Source organism: Schistocerca cancellata, unplaced genomic scaffold (genome assembly GCF_023864275.1).
Source record: "Schistocerca cancellata isolate TAMUIC-IGC-003103 unplaced genomic scaffold, iqSchCanc2.1 HiC_scaffold_643, whole genome shotgun sequence".
NCBI classification, from domain to species: domain Eukaryota; kingdom Metazoa; phylum Arthropoda; class Insecta; order Orthoptera; family Acrididae; genus Schistocerca; species Schistocerca cancellata.
Window position 1 is genome coordinate 147,344 of NW_026046654.1, and position 20,276 is coordinate 167,619.

The 20,276-nt window shown below is 50.0% G+C and overlaps 21 non-coding genes across 21 annotated transcripts; 10 read left to right on the forward strand and 11 right to left on the reverse strand.

Moving 5' to 3' along the window:
* Positions 1-470: 470 nt before the first annotated feature.
* Trnaa-cgc (transfer RNA alanine (anticodon CGC)) lies at positions 471-542 on the reverse strand. The gene has a single exon. It is a non-coding gene; the product is annotated as a tRNA-Ala (tRNA).
* Positions 543-1,215: 673 nt separating this feature from the next.
* Trnal-uaa (transfer RNA leucine (anticodon UAA)) lies at positions 1,216-1,299 on the forward strand. The gene has a single exon. It is a non-coding gene; the product is annotated as a tRNA-Leu (tRNA).
* Positions 1,300-2,425: 1,126 nt separating this feature from the next.
* Trnaa-cgc (transfer RNA alanine (anticodon CGC)) lies at positions 2,426-2,497 on the reverse strand. Its single transcript has one exon. It is a non-coding gene; the product is annotated as a tRNA-Ala (tRNA).
* A 673-nt stretch (positions 2,498-3,170) lies between these two features.
* Positions 3,171-3,254, forward strand: Trnal-uaa (transfer RNA leucine (anticodon UAA)). The gene has a single exon. It is a non-coding gene; the product is annotated as a tRNA-Leu (tRNA).
* A 1,126-nt stretch (positions 3,255-4,380) lies between these two features.
* Trnag-ccc (transfer RNA glycine (anticodon CCC)) lies at positions 4,381-4,452 on the reverse strand. The gene has a single exon. It is a non-coding gene; the product is annotated as a tRNA-Gly (tRNA).
* Positions 4,453-5,125: 673 nt separating this feature from the next.
* Trnal-uaa (transfer RNA leucine (anticodon UAA)) lies at positions 5,126-5,209 on the forward strand. Its single transcript has one exon. It is a non-coding gene; the product is annotated as a tRNA-Leu (tRNA).
* A 1,126-nt stretch (positions 5,210-6,335) lies between these two features.
* Positions 6,336-6,407, reverse strand: Trnag-ccc (transfer RNA glycine (anticodon CCC)). Its single transcript has one exon. It is a non-coding gene; the product is annotated as a tRNA-Gly (tRNA).
* A 673-nt stretch (positions 6,408-7,080) lies between these two features.
* On the forward strand, positions 7,081-7,164 carry Trnal-uaa (transfer RNA leucine (anticodon UAA)). The gene has a single exon. It is a non-coding gene; the product is annotated as a tRNA-Leu (tRNA).
* A 1,126-nt stretch (positions 7,165-8,290) lies between these two features.
* Positions 8,291-8,362, reverse strand: Trnag-ccc (transfer RNA glycine (anticodon CCC)). Its single transcript has one exon. It is a non-coding gene; the product is annotated as a tRNA-Gly (tRNA).
* A 673-nt stretch (positions 8,363-9,035) lies between these two features.
* Positions 9,036-9,119, forward strand: Trnal-uaa (transfer RNA leucine (anticodon UAA)). Its single transcript has one exon. It is a non-coding gene; the product is annotated as a tRNA-Leu (tRNA).
* A 1,126-nt stretch (positions 9,120-10,245) lies between these two features.
* Trnag-ccc (transfer RNA glycine (anticodon CCC)) lies at positions 10,246-10,317 on the reverse strand. Its single transcript has one exon. It is a non-coding gene; the product is annotated as a tRNA-Gly (tRNA).
* Positions 10,318-10,990: 673 nt separating this feature from the next.
* Positions 10,991-11,074, forward strand: Trnal-uaa (transfer RNA leucine (anticodon UAA)). Its single transcript has one exon. It is a non-coding gene; the product is annotated as a tRNA-Leu (tRNA).
* A 1,126-nt stretch (positions 11,075-12,200) lies between these two features.
* Trnag-ccc (transfer RNA glycine (anticodon CCC)) lies at positions 12,201-12,272 on the reverse strand. The gene has a single exon. It is a non-coding gene; the product is annotated as a tRNA-Gly (tRNA).
* A 673-nt stretch (positions 12,273-12,945) lies between these two features.
* Trnal-uaa (transfer RNA leucine (anticodon UAA)) lies at positions 12,946-13,029 on the forward strand. The gene has a single exon. It is a non-coding gene; the product is annotated as a tRNA-Leu (tRNA).
* A 1,125-nt stretch (positions 13,030-14,154) lies between these two features.
* On the reverse strand, positions 14,155-14,226 carry Trnag-ccc (transfer RNA glycine (anticodon CCC)). Its single transcript has one exon. It is a non-coding gene; the product is annotated as a tRNA-Gly (tRNA).
* A 673-nt stretch (positions 14,227-14,899) lies between these two features.
* On the forward strand, positions 14,900-14,983 carry Trnal-uaa (transfer RNA leucine (anticodon UAA)). The gene has a single exon. It is a non-coding gene; the product is annotated as a tRNA-Leu (tRNA).
* Positions 14,984-16,109: 1,126 nt separating this feature from the next.
* On the reverse strand, positions 16,110-16,181 carry Trnag-ccc (transfer RNA glycine (anticodon CCC)). The gene has a single exon. It is a non-coding gene; the product is annotated as a tRNA-Gly (tRNA).
* A 673-nt stretch (positions 16,182-16,854) lies between these two features.
* Trnal-uaa (transfer RNA leucine (anticodon UAA)) lies at positions 16,855-16,938 on the forward strand. The gene has a single exon. It is a non-coding gene; the product is annotated as a tRNA-Leu (tRNA).
* A 1,125-nt stretch (positions 16,939-18,063) lies between these two features.
* Positions 18,064-18,135, reverse strand: Trnag-ccc (transfer RNA glycine (anticodon CCC)). Its single transcript has one exon. It is a non-coding gene; the product is annotated as a tRNA-Gly (tRNA).
* Positions 18,136-18,807: 672 nt separating this feature from the next.
* On the forward strand, positions 18,808-18,891 carry Trnal-uaa (transfer RNA leucine (anticodon UAA)). The gene has a single exon. It is a non-coding gene; the product is annotated as a tRNA-Leu (tRNA).
* Positions 18,892-20,017: 1,126 nt separating this feature from the next.
* On the reverse strand, positions 20,018-20,089 carry Trnag-ccc (transfer RNA glycine (anticodon CCC)). The gene has a single exon. It is a non-coding gene; the product is annotated as a tRNA-Gly (tRNA).
* Between the last annotated feature and the right edge of the window lie 187 nt (positions 20,090-20,276).

Genomic DNA, 20,276 nt, shown 5'->3' on the forward strand with positions numbered 1-20,276 from the left:
CGTGGTTAGTACTTGGGTGCGTGCTCGGCTGGGAATTCGACGTGCTGTTGGCTCCTTTCATTTTGCATTTTTCCTTCGGTTTCGTTGTTGCTTAGCGATAATGATGCGGTCCCGCACGCTGACGCCACTCTTGCCTCTCGGTACACTAAGGGGCGAACCTGTGGCCACAATAAAATGAAAGGTTCTGTCGTGTGTTTGTCGTTTTTTGGTCTCTCCCAGTCGTTTCTCGCGCCTGCCCTCTACATATATGCCCATTTCCAAGCGTCAGCTTTCGCGTCAGCCGAGCAAAGTCGAGACAAGTCGACACATGGAGACACACGATGCTGAGAAACGAAACCCGCAGACTAGCGCCCTGGCAGCACGGACTGAGACGAGGGGCGAGGGAAAACTATTTTTACCGCGACACTTCACAGTTTCGAAGATCGCGTTTCGTTACGTGGAATACCCGTAGAAGAAAAAAGTACCTTTTGTGTGGTGGCCGGGAAACGAACCCGGATCAACTGCTTGCGAAGCAACCATGCTGACCGTTACACCACCACCGCGTTGCGCTGCGTTTCATTCACGCCGCGATGTGTCGGCTACCCTCCTGCCACCAGAGGCCGAAGGCGATGGCGCTGTAGGCGCTCAACGCCAGGGCGGAGGTGAGCACATCTGAAGGCAGTGCGTAGGTGCTGCTAGGGCGATGTAGCGTAGCTAGAAGCAGAACTGACAGCCGTTGAAAAACTGCCCTTTAATTTACAGCAGGGCGATAAAACAAATATCTAATGTGACGCACTTACTGATGATCCAGAGACGATTCAGCATATGTGTGCCAATCCAGAAGGAGAAAGCGCCTAGGTATCACAATATTAAGTTGGTTAGTTTGATGCTCGACTGGAGCATATCATTAGCTTCCCCTGAGGGCGAAATGCACAGCGTAGCCGTTGCTAGGGAACGGCCTTTTCTGTCGTTTTTTGTTTTCTCTGCGTCAATGTGAATATTGATAACTACAGTTCTGCTCAAGACAGATGGCGATGGAAAACAGTGGTTTAAGGCACCATATTTAAGCAGTGGTTCCCGAAAGTGAGGGTGGGGTGCAACCTGACATCTGACAATTCGTTTTAAATACTCTAAAACCAACGTATTTCCTCCACACAAGAAAAAACACGCTAATTTCGCAGTCAGGCTCTGGTGATGTACCTAGAAACGACGGTAGTAGAGAGCGTACGCTCACACGTCAGATTGGCCGAGCGGTCTAAGGCGCCAGATTTAAGCTCTGGTTCCCGAAGGGGAGCGTGGGTTCGAACCCCACATCTGACAATTCATTTTAAATATTCCAAAACTACCAATTTCGTACATGCGGGAAAACAAGTAAATTACGCGGGAACAGGTTCCACAGATACTACTAGAGACGGCAGTGACTATGGTGCTTGCCTTGCAAGTCTGATTGTCTGGCGGTCAGAAAGAATGGAAAGCTGTTAGGAGAAATGGCTTTCAGCCACGAGGCCCGGATTCGATTCCCGGTAGCCGACCATACTTTTGGTTGCTGAGTCTTGGTTATTCTCACGGCATTTACGATTTCTTTGTGTTGTAATTTTTGGGGACCAAGCATCAGGCGAGCAAACGTGAACGAAAGCATATATGTGTTTAAATGTGTGTCAGGGCAGTAATAAAGGTGGATGAGACGGTCGATCGGGTATTGGACTGCAGACGTGCCACATTGCGTAGCTCGATAGCTGAGTAAGTTAGAGCGTCGTGCTGTGAACACAAAGGCCGCGTATTTGACCGCACCAAGTGCCATTTCACTTTTCTCCCCTAAAAGACAATGCTTCCTCCAGCGTGACACTGCCAGGTAAATAACAAGCGATCTTCACAAGAAGTAAGATGTCTACACGTTGCGCGATACTGTCGCCAACGGCCATACCGCGCGTAGTGCAGCGGTTGTCGTCTGTTCACCGGCGTTAAGAATCGTTGGCCGTGGTTAGTACTTGGGTGCGTGCTCGGCTGGGAATTCGACGTGCTGTTGGCTCCTTTCATTTTGCATTTTTCCTTCGGTTTCGTTGTTGCTTAGCGATAATGATGCGGTCCCGCACGCTGACGCCACTCTTGCCTCTCGGTACACTAAGGGGCGAACCTGTGGCCACAATAAAATGAAAGGTTCTGTCGTGTGTTTGTCGTTTTTTGGTCTCTCCCAGTCGTTTCTCGCGCCTGCCCTCTACATATATGCCCATTTCCAAGCGTCAGCTTTCGCGTCAGCCGAGCAAAGTCGAGACAAGTCGACACATGGAGACACACGATGCTGAGAAACGAAACCCGCAGACTAGCGCCCTGGCAGCACGGACTGAGACGAGGGGCGAGGGAAAACTATTTTTACCGCGACACTTCACAGTTTCGAAGATCGCGTTTCGTTACGTGGAATACCCGTAGAAGAAAAAAGTACCTTTTGTGTGGTGGCCGGGAAACGAACCCGGATCAACTGCTTGCGAAGCAACCATGCTGACCGTTACACCACCACCGCGTTGCGCTGCGTTTCATTCACGCCGCGATGTGTCGGCTACCCTCCTGCCACCAGAGGCCGAAGGCGATGGCGCTGTAGGCGCTCAACGCCAGGGCGGAGGTGAGCACATCTGAAGGCAGTGCGTAGGTGCTGCTAGGGCGATGTAGCGTAGCTAGAAGCAGAACTGACAGCCGTTGAAAAACTGCCCTTTAATTTACAGCAGGGCGATAAAACAAATATCTAATGTGACGCACTTACTGATGATCCAGAGACGATTCAGCATATGTGTGCCAATCCAGAAGGAGAAAGCGCCTAGGTATCACAATATTAAGTTGGTTAGTTTGATGCTCGACTGGAGCATATCATTAGCTTCCCCTGAGGGCGAAATGCACAGCGTAGCCGTTGCTAGGGAACGGCCTTTTCTGTCGTTTTTTGTTTTCTCTGCGTCAATGTGAATATTGATAACTACAGTTCTGCTCAAGACAGATGGCGATGGAAAACAGTGGTTTAAGGCACCATATTTAAGCAGTGGTTCCCGAAAGTGAGGGTGGGGTGCAACCTGACATCTGACAATTCGTTTTAAATACTCTAAAACCAACGTATTTCCTCCACACAAGAAAAAACACGCTAATTTCGCAGTCAGGCTCTGGTGATGTACCTAGAAACGACGGTAGTAGAGAGCGTACGCTCACACGTCAGATTGGCCGAGCGGTCTAAGGCGCCAGATTTAAGCTCTGGTTCCCGAAGGGGAGCGTGGGTTCGAACCCCACATCTGACAATTCATTTTAAATATTCCAAAACTACCAATTTCGTACATGCGGGAAAACAAGTAAATTACGCGGGAACAGGTTCCACAGATACTACTAGAGACGGCAGTGACTATGGTGCTTGCCTTGCAAGTCTGATTGTCTGGCGGTCAGAAAGAATGGAAAGCTGTTAGGAGAAATGGCTTTCAGCCACGAGGCCCGGATTCGATTCCCGGTAGCCGACCATACTTTTGGTTGCTGAGTCTTGGTTATTCTCACGGCATTTACGATTTCTTTGTGTTGTAATTTTTGGGGACCAAGCATCAGGCGAGCAAACGTGAACGAAAGCATATATGTGTTTAAATGTGTGTCAGGGCAGTAATAAAGGTGGATGAGACGGTCGATCGGGTATTGGACTGCAGACGTGCCACATTGCGTAGCTCGATAGCTGAGTAAGTTAGAGCGTCGTGCTGTGAACACAAAGGCCGCGTATTTGACCGCACCAAGTGCCATTTCACTTTTCTCCCCTAAAAGACAATGCTTCCTCCAGCGTGACACTGCCAGGTAAATAACAAGCGATCTTCACAAGAAGTAAGATGTCTACACGTTGCGCGATACTGTCGCCAACGGCCATACCGCGCGTAGTGCAGCGGTTGTCGTCTGTTCACCGGCGTTAAGAATCGTTGGCCGTGGTTAGTACTTGGGTGCGTGCTCGGCTGGGAATTCGACGTGCTGTTGGCTCCTTTCATTTTGCATTTTTCCTTCGGTTTCGTTGTTGCTTAGCGATAATGATGCGGTCCCGCACGCTGACGCCACTCTTGCCTCTCGGTACACTAAGGGGCGAACCTGTGGCCACAATAAAATGAAAGGTTCTGTCGTGTGTTTGTCGTTTTTTGGTCTCTCCCAGTCGTTTCTCGCGCCTGCCCTCTACATATATGCCCATTTCCAAGCGTCAGCTTTCGCGTCAGCCGAGCAAAGTCGAGACAAGTCGACACATGGAGACACACGATGCTGAGAAACGAAACCCGCAGACTAGCGCCCTGGCAGCACGGACTGAGACGAGGGGCGAGGGAAAACTATTTTTACCGCGACACTTCACAGTTTCGAAGATCGCGTTTCGTTACGTGGAATACCCGTAGAAGAAAAAAGTACCTTTTGTGCGGTGGCCGGGAAACGAACCCGGATCAACTGCTTGGGAAGCAACCATGCTGACCGTTACACCACCACCGCGTTGCGCTGCGTTTCATTCACGCCGCGATGTGTCGGCTACCCTCCTGCCACCAGAGGCCGAAGGCGATGGCGCTGTAGGCGCTCAACGCCAGGGCGGAGGTGAGCACATCTGAAGGCAGTGCGTAGGTGCTGCTAGGGCGATGTAGCGTAGCTAGAAGCAGAACTGACAGCCGTTGAAAAACTGCCCTTTAATTTACAGCAGGGCGATAAAACAAATATCTAATGTGACGCACTTACTGATGATCCAGAGACGATTCAGCATATGTGTGCCAATCCAGAAGGAGAAAGCGCCTAGGTATCACAATATTAAGTTGGTTAGTTTGATGCTCGACTGGAGCATATCATTAGCTTCCCCTGAGGGCGAAATGCACAGCGTAGCCGTTGCTAGGGAACGGCCTTTTCTGTCGTTTTTTGTTTTCTCTGCGTCAATGTGAATATTGATAACTACAGTTCTGCTCAAGACAGATGGCGATGGAAAACAATGGTTTAAGGCACCATATTTAAGCAGTGGTTCCCGAAAGTGAGGGTGGGGTGCAACCTGACATCTGACAATTCGTTTTAAATACTCTAAAACCAACGTATTTCCTCCACACAAGAAAAAACACGCTAATTTCGCAGTCAGGCTCTGGTGATGTACCTAGAAACGACGGTAGTAGAGAGCGTACGCTCACACGTCAGATTGGCCGAGCGGTCTAAGGCGCCAGATTTAAGCTCTGGTTCCCGAAGGGGAGCGTGGGTTCGAACCCCACATCTGACAATGCATTTTAAATATTCCAAAACTACCAATTTCGTACATGCGGGAAAACAAGTAAATTACGCGGGAACAGGTTCCACAGATACTACTAGAGACGGCAGTGACTATGGTGCTTGCCTTGCAAGTCTGATTGTCTGGCGGTCAGAAAGAATGGAAAGCTGTTAGGAGAAATGGCTTTCAGCCACGAGGCCCGGATTCGATTCCCGGTAGCCGACCATACTTTTGGTTGCTGAGTCTTGGTTATTCTCACGGCATTTACGATTTCTTTGTGTTGTAATTTTTGGGGACCAAGCATCAGGCGAGCAAACGTGAACGAAAGCATATATGTGTTTAAATGTGTGTCAGGGCAGTAATAAAGGTGGATGAGACGGTCGATCGGGTATTGGACTGCAGACGTGCCACATTGCGTAGCTCGATAGCTGAGTAAGTTAGAGCGTCGTGCTGTGAACACAAAGGCCGCGTATTTGACCGCACCAAGTGCCATTTCACTTTTCTCCCCTAAAAGACAATGCTTCCTCCAGCGTGACACTGCCAGGTAAATAACAAGCGATCTTCACAAGAAGTAAGATGTCTACACGTTGCGCGATACTGTCGCCAACGGCCATACCGCGCGTAGTGCAGCGGTTGTCGTCTGTTCACCGGCGTTAAGAATCGTTGGCCGTGGTTAGTACTTGGGTGCGTGCTCGGCTGGGAATTCGACGTGCTGTTGGCTCCTTTCATTTTGCATTTTTCCTTCGGTTTCGTTGTTGCTTAGCGATAATGATGCGGTCCCGCACGCTGACGCCACTCTTGCCTCTCGGTACACTAAGGGGCGAACCTGTGGCCACAATAAAATGAAAGGTTCTGTCGTGTGTTTGTCGTTTTTTGGTCTCTCCCAGTCGTTTCTCGCGCCTGCCCTCTACATATATGCCCATTTCCAAGCGTCAGCTTTCGCGTCAGCCGAGCAAAGTCGAGACAAGTCGACACATGGAGACACACGATGCTGAGAAACGAAACCCGCAGACTAGCGCCCTGGCAGCACGGACTGAGACGAGGGGCGAGGGAAAACTATTCTTACCGCGACACTTCACAGTTTCGAAGATCGCGTTTCGTTACGTGGAATACCCGTAGAAGAAAAAAGTACCTTTTGTGCGGTGGCCGGGAATCGAACCCGGATCAACTGCTTGGGAAGCAACCATGCTGACCGTTACACCACCACCGCGTTGCGCTGCGTTTCATTCACGCCGCGATGTGTCGGCTACCCTCCTGCCACCAGAGGCCGAAGGCGATGGCGCTGTAGGCGCTCAACGCCAGGGCGGAGGTGAGCACATCTGAAGGCAGTGCGTAGGTGCTGCTAGGGCGATGTAGCGTAGCTAGAAGCAGAACTGACAGCCGTTGAAAAACTGCCCTTTAATTTACAGCAGGGCGATAAAACAAATATCTAATGTGACGCACTTACTGATGATCCAGAGACGATTCAGCATATGTGTGCCAATCCAGAAGGAGAAAGCGCCTAGGTATCACAATATTAAGTTGGTTAGTTTGATGCTCGACTGGAGCATATCATTAGCTTCCCCTGAGGGCGAAATGCACAGCGTAGCCGTTGCTAGGGAACGGCCTTTTCTGTCGTTTTTTGTTTTCTCTGCGTCATTGTGAATATTGATAACTACAGTTCTGCTCAAGACAGATGGCGATGGAAAACAATGGTTTAAGGCACCATATTTAAGCAGTGGTTCCCGAAAGTGAGGGTGGGTTGCAACCTGACATCTGACAATTCGTTTTAAATACTCTAAAACCAACGTATTTCCTCCACACAAGAAAAAACACGCTAATTTCGCAGTCAGGCTCTGGTGATGTACCTAGAAACGACGGTAGTAGAGAGCGTACGCTCACACGTCAGATTGGCCGAGCGGTCTAAGGCACCAGATTTAAGCTCTGGTTCCCGAAGGGGAGCGTGGGTTCGAACCCCACATCTGACAATGCATTTTAAATATTCCAAAACTACCAATTTCGTACATGCGGGAAAACAAGTAAATTACGCGGGAACAGGTTCCACAGATACTACTAGAGACGGCAGTGACTATGGTGCTTGCCTTGCAAGTCTGATTGTCTGGCGGTCAGAAAGAATGGAAAGCTGTTAGGAGAAATGGCTTTCAGCCACGAGGCCCGGATTCGATTCCCGGTAGCCGACCATACTTTTGGTTGCTGAGTCTTGGTTATTCTCACGGCATTTACGATTTCTTTGTGTTGTAATTTTTGGGGACCAAGCATCAGGCGAGCAAACGTGAACGAAAGCATATATGTGTTTAAATGTGTGTCAGGGCAGTAATAAAGGTGGATGAGACGGTCGATCGGGTATTGGACTGCAGACGTGCCACATTGCGTAGCTCGATAGCTGAGTAAGTTAGAGCGTCGTGCTGTGAACACAAAGGCCGCGTATTTGACCGCACCAAGTGCCATTTCACTTTTCTCCCCTAAAAGACAATGCTTCCTCCAGCGTGACACTGCCAGGTAAATAACAAGCGATCTTCACAAGAAGTAAGATGTCTACACGTTGCGCGATACTGTCGCCAACGGCCATACCGCGCGTAGTGCAGCGGTTGTCGTCTGTTCACCGGCGTTAAGAATCGTTGGCCGTGGTTAGTACTTGGGTGCGTGCTCGGCTGGGAATTCGACGTGCTGTTGGCTCCTTTCATTTTGCATTTTTCCTTCGGTTTCGTTGTTGCTTAGCGATAATGATGCGGTCCCGCACGCTGACGCCACTCTTGCCTCTCGGTACACTAAGGGGCGAACCTGTGGCCACAATAAAATGAAAGGTTCTGTCGTGTGTTTGTCGTTTTTTGGTCTCTCCCAGTCGTTTCTCGCGCCTGCCCTCTACATATATGCCCATTTCCAAGCGTCAGCTTTCGCGTCAGCCGAGCAAAGTCGAGACAAGTCGACACATGGAGACACACGATGCTGAGAAACGAAACCCGCAGACTAGCGCCCTGGCAGCACGGACTGAGACGAGGGGCGAGGGAAAACTATTTTTACCGCGACACTTCACAGTTTCGAAGATCGCGTTTCGTTACGTGGAATACCCGTAGAAGAAAAAAGTACCTTTTGTGCGGTGGCCGGGAAACGAACCCGGATCAACTGCTTGGGAAGCAACCATGCTGACCGTTACACCACCACCGCGTTGCGCTGCGTTTCATTCACGCCGCGATGTGTCGGCTACCCTCCTGCCACCAGAGGCCGAAGGCGATGGCGCTGTAGGCGCTCAACGCCAGGGCGGAGGTGAGCACATCTGAAGGCAGTGCGTAGGTGCTGCTAGGGCGATGTAGCGTAGCTAGAAGCAGAACTGACAGCCGTTGAAAAACTGCCCTTTAATTTACAGCAGGGCGATAAAACAAATATCTAATGTGACGCACTTACTGATGATCCAGAGACGATTCAGCATATGTGTGCCAATCCAGAAGGAGAAAGCGCCTAGGTATCACAATATTAAGTTGGTTAGTTTGATGCTCGACTGGAGCATATCATTAGCTTCCCCTGAGGGCGAAATGCACAGCGTAGCCGTTGCTAGGGAACGGCCTTTTCTGTCGTTTTTTGTTTTCTCTGCGTCAATGTGAATATTGATAACTACAGTTCTGCTCAAGACAGATGGCGATGGAAAACAATGGTTTAAGGCACCATATTTAAGCAGTGGTTCCCGAAAGTGAGGGTGGGGTGCAACCTGACATCTGACAATTCGTTTTAAATACTCTAAAACCAACGTATTTCCTCCACACAAGAAAAAACACGCTAATTTCGCAGTCAGGCTCTGGTGATGTACCTAGAAACGACGGTAGTAGAGAGCGTACGCTCACACGTCAGATTGGCCGAGCGGTCTAAGGCGCCAGATTTAAGCTCTGGTTCCCGAAGGGGAGCGTGGGTTCGAACCCCACATCTGACAATGCATTTTAAATATTCCAAAACTACCAATTTCGTACATGCGGGAAAACAAGTAAATTACGCGGGAACAGGTTCCACAGATACTACTAGAGACGGCAGTGACTATGGTGCTTGCCTTGCAAGTCTGATTGTCTGGCGGTCAGAAAGAATGGAAAGCTGTTAGGAGAAATGGCTTTCAGCCACGAGGCCCGGATTCGATTCCCGGTAGCCGACCATACTTTTGGTTGCTGAGTCTTGGTTATTCTCACGGCATTTACGATTTCTTTGTGTTGTAATTTTTGGGGACCAAGCATCAGGCGAGCAAACGTGAACGAAAGCATATATGTGTTTAAATGTGTGTCAGGGCAGTAATAAAGGTGGATGAGACGGTCGATCGGGTATTGGACTGCAGACGTGCCACATTGCGTAGCTCGATAGCTGAGTAAGTTAGAGCGTCGTGCTGTGAACACAAAGGCCGCGTATTTGACCGCACCAAGTGCCATTTCACTTTTCTCCCCTAAAAGACAATGCTTCCTCCAGCGTGACACTGCCAGGTAAATAACAAGCGATCTTCACAAGAAGTAAGATGTCTACACGTTGCGCGATACTGTCGCCAACGGCCATACCGCGCGTAGTGCAGCGGTTGTCGTCTGTTCACCGGCGTTAAGAATCGTTGGCCGTGGTTAGTACTTGGGTGCGTGCTCGGCTGGGAATTCGACGTGCTGTTGGCTCCTTTCATTTTGCATTTTTCCTTCGGTTTCGTTGTTGCTTAGCGATAATGATGCGGTCCCGCACGCTGACGCCACTCTTGCCTCTCGGTACACTAAGGGGCGAACCTGTGGCCACAATAAAATGAAAGGTTCTGTCGTGTGTTTGTCGTTTTTTGGTCTCTCCCAGTCGTTTCTCGCGCCTGCCCTCTACATATATGCCCATTTCCAAGCGTCAGCTTTCGCGTCAGCCGAGCAAAGTCGAGACAAGTCGACACATGGAGACACACGATGCTGAGAAACGAAACCCGCAGACTAGCGCCCTGGCAGCACGGACTGAGACGAGGGGCGAGGGAAAACTATTCTTACCGCGACACTTCACAGTTTCGAAGATCGCGTTTCGTTACGTGGAATACCCGTAGAAGAAAAAAGTACCTTTTGTGCGGTGGCCGGGAATCGAACCCGGATCAACTGCTTGGGAAGCAACCATGCTGACCGTTACACCACCACCGCGTTGCGCTGCGTTTCATTCACGCCGCGATGTGTCGGCTACCCTCCTGCCACCAGAGGCCGAAGGCGATGGCGCTGTAGGCGCTCAACGCCAGGGCGGAGGTGAGCACATCTGAAGGCAGTGCGTAGGTGCTGCTAGGGCGATGTAGCGTAGCTAGAAGCAGAACTGACAGCCGTTGAAAAACTGCCCTTTAATTTACAGCAGGGCGATAAAACAAATATCTAATGTGACGCACTTACTGATGATCCAGAGACGATTCAGCATATGTGTGCCAATCCAGAAGGAGAAAGCGCCTAGGTATCACAATATTAAGTTGGTTAGTTTGATGCTCGACTGGAGCATATCATTAGCTTCCCCTGAGGGCGAAATGCACAGCGTAGCCGTTGCTAGGGAACGGCCTTTTCTGTCGTTTTTTGTTTTCTCTGCGTCATTGTGAATATTGATAACTACAGTTCTGCTCAAGACAGATGGCGATGGAAAACAATGGTTTAAGGCACCATATTTAAGCAGTGGTTCCCGAAAGTGAGGGTGGGTTGCAACCTGACATCTGACAATTCGTTTTAAATACTCTAAAACCAACGTATTTCCTCCACACAAGAAAAAACACGCTAATTTCGCAGTCAGGCTCTGGTGATGTACCTAGAAACGACGGTAGTAGAGAGCGTACGCTCACACGTCAGATTGGCCGAGCGGTCTAAGGCACCAGATTTAAGCTCTGGTTCCCGAAGGGGAGCGTGGGTTCGAACCCCACATCTGACAATGCATTTTAAATATTCCAAAACTACCAATTTCGTACATGCGGGAAAACAAGTAAATTACGCGGGAACAGGTTCCACAGATACTACTAGAGACGGCAGTGACTATGGTGCTTGCCTTGCAAGTCTGATTGTCTGGCGGTCAGAAAGAATGGAAAGCTGTTAGGAGAAATGGCTTTCAGCCACGAGGCCCGGATTCGATTCCCGGTAGCCGACCATACTTTTGGTTGCTGAGTCTTGGTTATTCTCACGGCATTTACGATTTCTTTGTGTTGTAATTTTTGGGGACCAAGCATCAGGCGAGCAAACGTGAACGAAAGCATATATGTGTTTAAATGTGTGTCAGGGCAGTAATAAAGGTGGATGAGACGGTCGATCGGGTATTGGACTGCAGACGTGCCACATTGCGTAGCTCGATAGCTGAGTAAGTTAGAGCGTCGTGCTGTGAACACAAAGGCCGCGTATTTGACCGCACCAAGTGCCATTTCACTTTTCTCCCCTAAAAGACAATGCTTCCTCCAGCGTGACACTGCCAGGTAAATAACAAGCGATCTTCACAAGAAGTAAGATGTCTACACGTTGCGCGATACTGTCGCCAACGGCCATACCGCGCGTAGTGCAGCGGTTGTCGTCTGTTCACCGGCGTTAAGAATCGTTGGCCGTGGTTAGTACTTGGGTGCGTGCTCGGCTGGGAATTCGACGTGCTGTTGGCTCCTTTCATTTTGCATTTTTCCTTCGGTTTCGTTGTTGCTTAGCGATAATGATGCGGTCCCGCACGCTGACGCCACTCTTGCCTCTCGGTACACTAAGGGGCGAACCTGTGGCCACAATAAAATGAAAGGTTCTGTCGTGTGTTTGTCGTTTTTTGGTCTCTCCCAGTCGTTTCTCGCGCCTGCCCTCTACATATATGCCCATTTCCAAGCGTCAGCTTTCGCGTCAGCCGAGCAAAGTCGAGACAAGTCGACACATGGAGACACACGATGCTGAGAAACGAAACCCGCAGACTAGCGCCCTGGCAGCACGGACTGAGACGAGGGGCGAGGGAAAACTATTCTTACCGCGACACTTCACAGTTTCGAAGATCGCGTTTCGTTACGTGGAATACCCGTAGAAGAAAAAAGTACCTTTTGTGCGGTGGCCGGGAATCGAACCCGGATCAACTGCTTGGGAAGCAACCATGCTGACCGTTACACCACCACCGCGTTGCGCTGCGTTTCATTCACGCCGCGATGTGTCGGCTACCCTCCTGCCACCAGAGGCCGAAGGCGATGGCGCTGTAGGCGCTCAACGCCAGGGCGGAGGTGAGCACATCTGAAGGCAGTGCGTAGGTGCTGCTAGGGCGATGTAGCGTAGCTAGAAGCAGAACTGACAGCCGTTGAAAAACTGCCCTTTAATTTACAGCAGGGCGATAAAACAAATATCTAATGTGACGCACTTACTGATGATCCAGAGACGATTCAGCATATGTGTGCCAATCCAGAAGGAGAAAGCGCCTAGGTATCACAATATTAAGTTGGTTAGTTTGATGCTCGACTGGAGCATATCATTAGCTTCCCCTGAGGGCGAAATGCACAGCGTAGCCGTTGCTAGGGAACGGCCTTTTCTGTCGTTTTTTGTTTTCTCTGCGTCATTGTGAATATTGATAACTACAGTTCTGCTCAAGACAGATGGCGATGGAAAACAATGGTTTAAGGCACCATATTTAAGCAGTGGTTCCCGAAAGTGAGGGTGGGTTGCAACCTGACATCTGACAATTCGTTTTAAATACTCTAAAACCAACGTATTTCCTCCACACAAGAAAAAACACGCTAATTTCGCAGTCAGGCTCTGGTGATGTACCTAGAAACGACGGTAGTAGAGAGCGTACGCTCACACGTCAGATTGGCCGAGCGGTCTAAGGCACCAGATTTAAGCTCTGGTTCCCGAAGGGGAGCGTGGGTTCGAACCCCACATCTGACAATGCATTTTAAATATTCCAAAACTACCAATTTCGTACATGCGGGAAAACAAGTAAATTACGCGGGAACAGGTTCCACAGATACTACTAGAGACGGCAGTGACTATGGTGCTTGCCTTGCAAGTCTGATTGTCTGGCGGTCAGAAAGAATGGAAAGCTGTTAGGAGAAATGGCTTTCAGCACGAGGCCCGGATTCGATTCCCGGTAGCCGACCATACTTTTGGTTGCTGAGTCTTGGTTATTCTCACGGCATTTACGATTTCTTTGTGTTGTAATTTTTGGGGACCAAGCATCAGGCGAGCAAACGTGAACGAAAGCATATATGTGTTTAAATGTGTGTCAGGGCAGTAATAAAGGTGGATGAGACGGTCGATCGGGTATTGGACTGCAGACGTGCCACATTGCGTAGCTCGATAGCTGAGTAAGTTAGAGCGTCGTGCTGTGAACACAAAGGCCGCGTATTTGACCGCACCAAGTGCCATTTCACTTTTCTCCCCTAAAAGACAATGCTTCCTCCAGCGTGACACTGCCAGGTAAATAACAAGCGATCTTCACAAGAAGTAAGATGTCTACACGTTGCGCGATACTGTCGCCAACGGCCATACCGCGCGTAGTGCAGCGGTTGTCGTCTGTTCACCGGCGTTAAGAATCGTTGGCCGTGGTTAGTACTTGGGTGCGTGCTCGGCTGGGAATTCGACGTGCTGTTGGCTCCTTTCATTTTGCATTTTTCCTTCGGTTTCGTTGTTGCTTAGCGATAATGATGCGGTCCCGCACGCTGACGCCACTCTTGCCTCTCGGTACACTAAGGGGCGAACCTGTGGCCACAATAAAATGAAAGGTTCTGTCGTGTGTTTGTCGTTTTTTGGTCTCTCCCAGTCGTTTCTCGCGCCTGCCCTCTACATATATGCCCATTTCCAAGCGTCAGCTTTCGCGTCAGCCGAGCAAAGTCGAGACAAGTCGACACATGGAGACACACGATGCTGAGAAACGAAACCCGCAGACTAGCGCCCTGGCAGCACGGACTGAGACGAGGGGCGAGGGAAAACTATTTTTACCGCGACACTTCACAGTTTCGAAGATCGCGTTTCGTTACGTGGAATACCCGTAGAAGAAAAAAGTACCTTTTGTGCGGTGGCCGGGAAACGAACCCGGATCAACTGCTTGGGAAGCAACCATGCTGACCGTTACACCACCACCGCGTTGCGCTGCGTTTCATTCACGCCGCGATGTGTCGGCTACCCTCCTGCCACCAGAGGCCGAAGGCGATGGCGCTGTAGGCGCTCAACGCCAGGGCGGAGGTGAGCACATCTGAAGGCAGTGCGTAGGTGCTGCTAGGGCGATGTAGCGTAGCTAGAAGCAGAACTGACAGCCGTTGAAAAACTGCCCTTTAATTTACAGCAGGGCGATAAAACAAATATCTAATGTGACGCACTTACTGATGATCCAGAGACGATTCAGCATATGTGTGCCAATCCAGAAGGAGAAAGCGCCTAGGTATCACAATATTAAGTTGGTTAGTTTGATGCTCGACTGGAGCATATCATTAGCTTCCCCTGAGGGCGAAATGCACAGCGTAGCCGTTGCTAGGGAACGGCCTTTTCTGTCGTTTTTTGTTTTCTCTGCGTCAATGTGAATATTGATAACTACAGTTCTGCTCAAGACAGATGGCGATGGAAAACAATGGTTTAAGGCACCATATTTAAGCAGTGGTTCCCGAAAGTGAGGGTGGGGTGCAACCTGACATCTGACAATTCGTTTTAAATACTCTAAAACCAACGTATTTCCTCCACACAAGAAAAAACACGCTAATTTCGCAGTCAGGCTCTGGTGATGTACCTAGAAACGACGGTAGTAGAGAGCGTACGCTCACACGTCAGATTGGCCGAGCGGTCTAAGGCACCAGATTTAAGCTCTGGTTCCCGAAGGGGAGCGTGGGTTCGAACCCCACATCTGACAATGCATTTTAAATATTCCAAAACTACCAATTTCGTACATGCGGGAAAACAAGTAAATTACGCGGGAACAGGTTCCACAGATACTACTAGAGACGGCAGTGACTATGGTGCTTGCCTTGCAAGTCTGATTGTCTGGCGGTCAGAAAGAATGGAAAGCTGTTAGGAGAAATGGCTTTCAGCCACGAGGCCCGGATTCGATTCCCGGTAGCCGACCATACTTTTGGTTGCTGAGTCTTGGTTATTCTCACGGCATTTACGATTTCTTTGTGTTGTAATTTTTGGGGACCAAGCATCAGGCGAGCAAACGTGAACGAAAGCATATATGTGTTTAAATGTGTGTCAGGGCAGTAATAAAGGTGGATGAGACGGTCGATCGGGTATTGGACTGCAGACGTGCCACATTGCGTAGCTCGATAGCTGAGTAAGTTAGAGCGTCGTGCTGTGAACACAAAGGCCGCGTATTTGACCGCACCAAGTGCCATTTCACTTTTCTCCCCTAAAAGACAATGCTTCCTCCAGCGTGACACTGCCAGGTAAATAACAAGCGATCTTCACAAGAAGTAAGATGTCTACACGTTGCGCGATACTGTCGCCAACGGCCATACCGCGCGTAGTGCAGCGGTTGTCGTCTGTTCACCGGCGTTAAGAATCGTTGGCCGTGGTTAGTACTTGGGTGCGTGCTCGGCTGGGAATTCGACGTGCTGTTGGCTCCTTTCATTTTGCATTTTTCCTTCGGTTTCGTTGTTGCTTAGCGATAATGATGCGGTCCCGCACGCTGACGCCACTCTTGCCTCTCGGTACACTAAGGGGCGAACCTGTGGCCACAATAAAATGAAAGGTTCTGTCGTGTGTTTGTCGTTTTTTGGTCTCTCCCAGTCGTTTCTCGCGCCTGCCCTCTACATATATGCCCATTTCCAAGCGTCAGCTTTCGCGTCAGCCGAGCAAAGTCGAGACAAGTCGACACATGGAGACACACGATGCTGAGAAACGAAACCCGCAGACTAGCGCCCTGGCAGCACGGACTGAGACGAGGGGCGAGGGAAAACTATTTTTACCGCGACACTTCACAGTTTCGAAGATCGCGTTTCGTTACGTGGAATACCCGTAGAAGAAAAAAGTACCTTTTGTGCGGTGGCCGGGAAACGAACCCGGATCAACTGCTTGGGAAGCAACCATGCTGACCGTTACACCACCACCGCGTTGCGCTGCGTTTCATTCACGCCGCGATGTGTCGGCTACCCTCCTGCCACCAGAGGCCGAAGGCGATGGCGCTGTAGGCGCTCAACGCCAGGGCGGAGGTGAGCACATCTGAAGGCAGTGCGTAGGTGCTGCTAGGGCGATGTAGCGTAGCTAGAAGCAGAACTGACAGCCGTTGAAAAACTGCCCTTTAATTTACAGCAGGGCGATAAAACAAATATCTAATGTGACGCACTTACTGATGATCCAGAGACGATTCAGCATATGTGTGCCAATCCAGAAGGAGAAAGCGCCTAGGTATCACAATATTAAGTTGGTTAGTTTGATGCTCGACTGGAGCATATCATTAGCTTCCCCTGAGGGCGAAATGCACAGCGTAGCCGTTGCTAGGGAACGGCCTTTTCTGTCGTTTTTTGTTTTCTCTGCGTCAATGTGAATATTGATAACTACAGTTCTGCTCAAGACAGATGGCGATGGAAAACAATGGTTTAAGGCACCATATTTAAGCAGTGGTTCCCGAAAGTGAGGGTGGGGTGCAACCTGACATCTGACAATTCGTTTTAAATACTCTAAAACCAACGTATTTCCTCCACACAAGAAAAAACACGCTAATTTCGCAGTCAGGCTCTGGTGATGTACCTAGAAACGACGGTAGTAGAGAGCGTACGCTCACACGTCAGATTGGCCGAGCGGTCTAAGGCGCCAGATTTAAGCTCTGGTTCCCGAAGGGGAGCGTGGGTTCGAACCCCACATCTGACAATGCATTTTAAATATTCCAAAACTACCAATTTCGTACATGCGGAAAACAAGTAAATTACGCGGGAACAGGTTCCACAGATACTACTAGAGACGGCAGTGACTATGGTGCTTGCCTTGCAAGTCTGATTGTCTGGCGGTCAGAAAGAATGGAAAGCTGTTAGGAGAAATGGCTTTCAGCCACGAGGCCCGGATTCGATTCCCGGTAGCCGACCATACTTTTGGTTGCTGAGTCTTGGTTATTCTCACGGCATTTACGATTTCTTTGTGTTGTAATTTTTGGGGACCAAGCATCAGGCGAGCAAACGTGAACGAAAGCATATATGTGTTTAAATGTGTGTCAGGGCAGTAATAAAGGTGGATGAGACGGTCGATCGGGTATTGGACTGCAGACGTGCCACATTGCGTAGCTCGATAGCTGAGTAAGTTAGAGCGTCGTGCTGTGAACACAAAGGCCGCGTATTTGACCGCACCAAGTGCCATTTCACTTTTCTCCCCTAAAAGACAATGCTTCCTCCAGCGTGACACTGCCAGGTAAATAACAAGCGATCTTCACAAGAAGTAAGATGTCTACACGTTGCGCGATACTGTCGCCAACGGCCATACCGCGCGTAGTGCAGCGGTTGTCGTCTGTTCACCGGCGTTAAGAATCGTTGGCCGTGGTTAGTACTTGGGTGCGTGCTCGGCTGGGAATTCGACGTGCTGTTGGCTCCTTTCATTTTGCATTTTTCCTTCGGTTTCGTTGTTGCTTAGCGATAATGATGCGGTCCCGCACGCTGACGCCACTCTTGCCTCTCGGTACACTAAGGGGCGAACCTGTGGCCACAATAAAATGAAAGGTTCTGTCGTGTGTTTGTCGTTTTTTGGTCTCTCCCAGTCGTTTCTCGCGCCTGCCCTCTACATATATGCCCATTTCCAAGCGTCAGCTTTCGCGTCAGCCGAGCAAAGTCGAGACAAGTCGACACATGGAGACACACGATGCTGAGAAACGAAACCCGCAGACTAGCGCCCTGGCAGCACGGACTGAGACGAGGGGCGAGGGAAAACTATTCTTACCGCGACACTTCACAGTTTCGAAGATCGCGTTTCGTTACGTGGAATACCCGTAGAAGAAAAAAGTACCTTTTGTGCGGTGGCCGGGAATCGAACCCGGATCAACTGCTTGGGAAGCAACCATGCTGACCGTTACACCACCACCGCGTTGCGCTGCGTTTCATTCACGCCGCGATGTGTCGGCTACCCTCCTGCCACCAGAGGCCGAAGGCGATGGCGCTGTAGGCGCTCAACGCCAGGGCGGAGGTGAGCACATCTGAAGGCAGTGCGTAGGTGCTGCTAGGGCGATGTAGCGTAGCTAGAAGCAGAACTGACAGCCGTTGAAAAACTGCCCTTTAATTTACAGCAGGGCGATAAAACAATATCTAATGTGACGCACTTACTGATGATCCAGAGACGATTCAGCATATGTGTGCCAATCCAGAAGGAGAAAGCGCCTAGGTATCACAATATTAAGTTGGTTAGTTTGATGCTCGACTGGAGCATATCATTAGCTTCCCCTGAGGGCGAAATGCACAGCGTAGCCGTTGCTAGGGAACGGCCTTTTCTGTCGTTTTTTGTTTTCTCTGCGTCATTGTGAATATTGATAACTACAGTTCTGCTCAAGACAGATGGCGATGGAAAACAATGGTTTAAGGCACCATATTTAAGCAGTGGTTCCCGAAAGTGAGGGTGGGTTGCAACCTGACATCTGACAATTCGTTTTAAATACTCTAAAACCAACGTATTTCCTCCACACAAGAAAAAACACGCTAATTTCGCAGTCAGGCTCTGGTGATGTACCTAGAAACGACGGTAGTAGAGAGCGTACGCTCACACGTCAGATTGGCCGAGCGGTCTAAGGCACCAGATTTAAGCTCTGGTTCCCGAAGGGGAGCGTGGGTTCGAACCCCACATCTGACAATGCATTTTAAATATTCCAAAACTACCAATTTCGTACATGCGGGAAAACAAGTAAATTACGCGGGAACAGGTTCCACAGATACTACTAGAGACGGCAGTGACTATGGTGCTTGCCTTGCAAGTCTGATTGTCTGGCGGTCAGAAAGAATGGAAAGCTGTTAGGAGAAATGGCTTTCAGCCACGAGGCCCGGATTCGATTCCCGGTAGCCGACCATACTTTTGGTTGCTGAGTCTTGGTTATTCTCACGGCATTTACGATTTCTTTGTGTTGTAATTTTTGGGGACCAAGCATCAGGCGAGCAAACGTGAACGAAAGCATATATGTGTTTAAATGTGTGTCAGGGCAGTAATAAAGGTGGATGAGACGGTCGATCGGGTATTGGACTGCAGACGTGCCACATTGCGTAGCTCGATAGCTGAGTAAGTTAGAGCGTCGTGCTGTGAACACAAAGGCCGCGTATTTGACCGCACCAAGTGCCATTTCACTTTTCTCCCCTAAAAGACAATGCTTCCTCCAGCGTGACACTGCCAGGTAAATAACAAGCGATCTTCACAAGAAGTAAGATGTCTACACGTTGCGCGATACTGTCGCCAACGGCCATACCGCGCGTAGTGCAGCGGTTGTCGTCTGTTCACCGGCGTTAAGAATCGTTGGCCGTGGTTAGTACTTGGGTGCGTGCTCGGCTGGGAATTCGACGTGCTGTTGGCTCCTTTCATTTTGCATTTTTCCTTCGGTTTCGTTGTTGCTTAGCGATAATGATGCGGTCCCGCACGCTGACGCCACTCTTGCCTCTCGGTACACTAAGGGGCGAACCTGTGGCCACAATAAAATGAAAGGTTCTGTCGTGTGTTTGTCGTTTTTTGGTCTCTCCCAGTCGTTTCTCGCGCCTGCCCTCTACATATATGCCCATTTCCAAGCGTCAGCTTTCGCGTCAGCCGAGCAAAGTCGAGACAAGTCGACACATGGAGACACACGATGCTGAGAAACGAAACCCGCAGACTAGCGCCCTGGCAGCACGGACTGAGACGAGGGGCGAGGGAAAACTATTTTTACCGCGACACTTCACAGTTTCGAAGATCGCGTTTCGTTACGTGGAATACCCGTAGAAGAAAAAAGTACCTTTTGTGCGGTGGCCGGGAAACGAACCCGGATCAACTGCTTGGGAAGCAACCATGCTGACCGTTACACCACCACCGCGTTGCGCTGCGTTTCATTCACGCCGCGATGTGTCGGCTACCCTCCTGCCACCAGAGGCCGAAGGCGATGGCGCTGTAGGCGCTCAACGCCAGGGCGGAGGTGAGCACATCTGAAGGCAGTGCGTAGGTGCTGCTAGGGCGATGTAGCGTAGCTAGAAGCAGAACTGACAGCCGTTGAAAAACTGCCC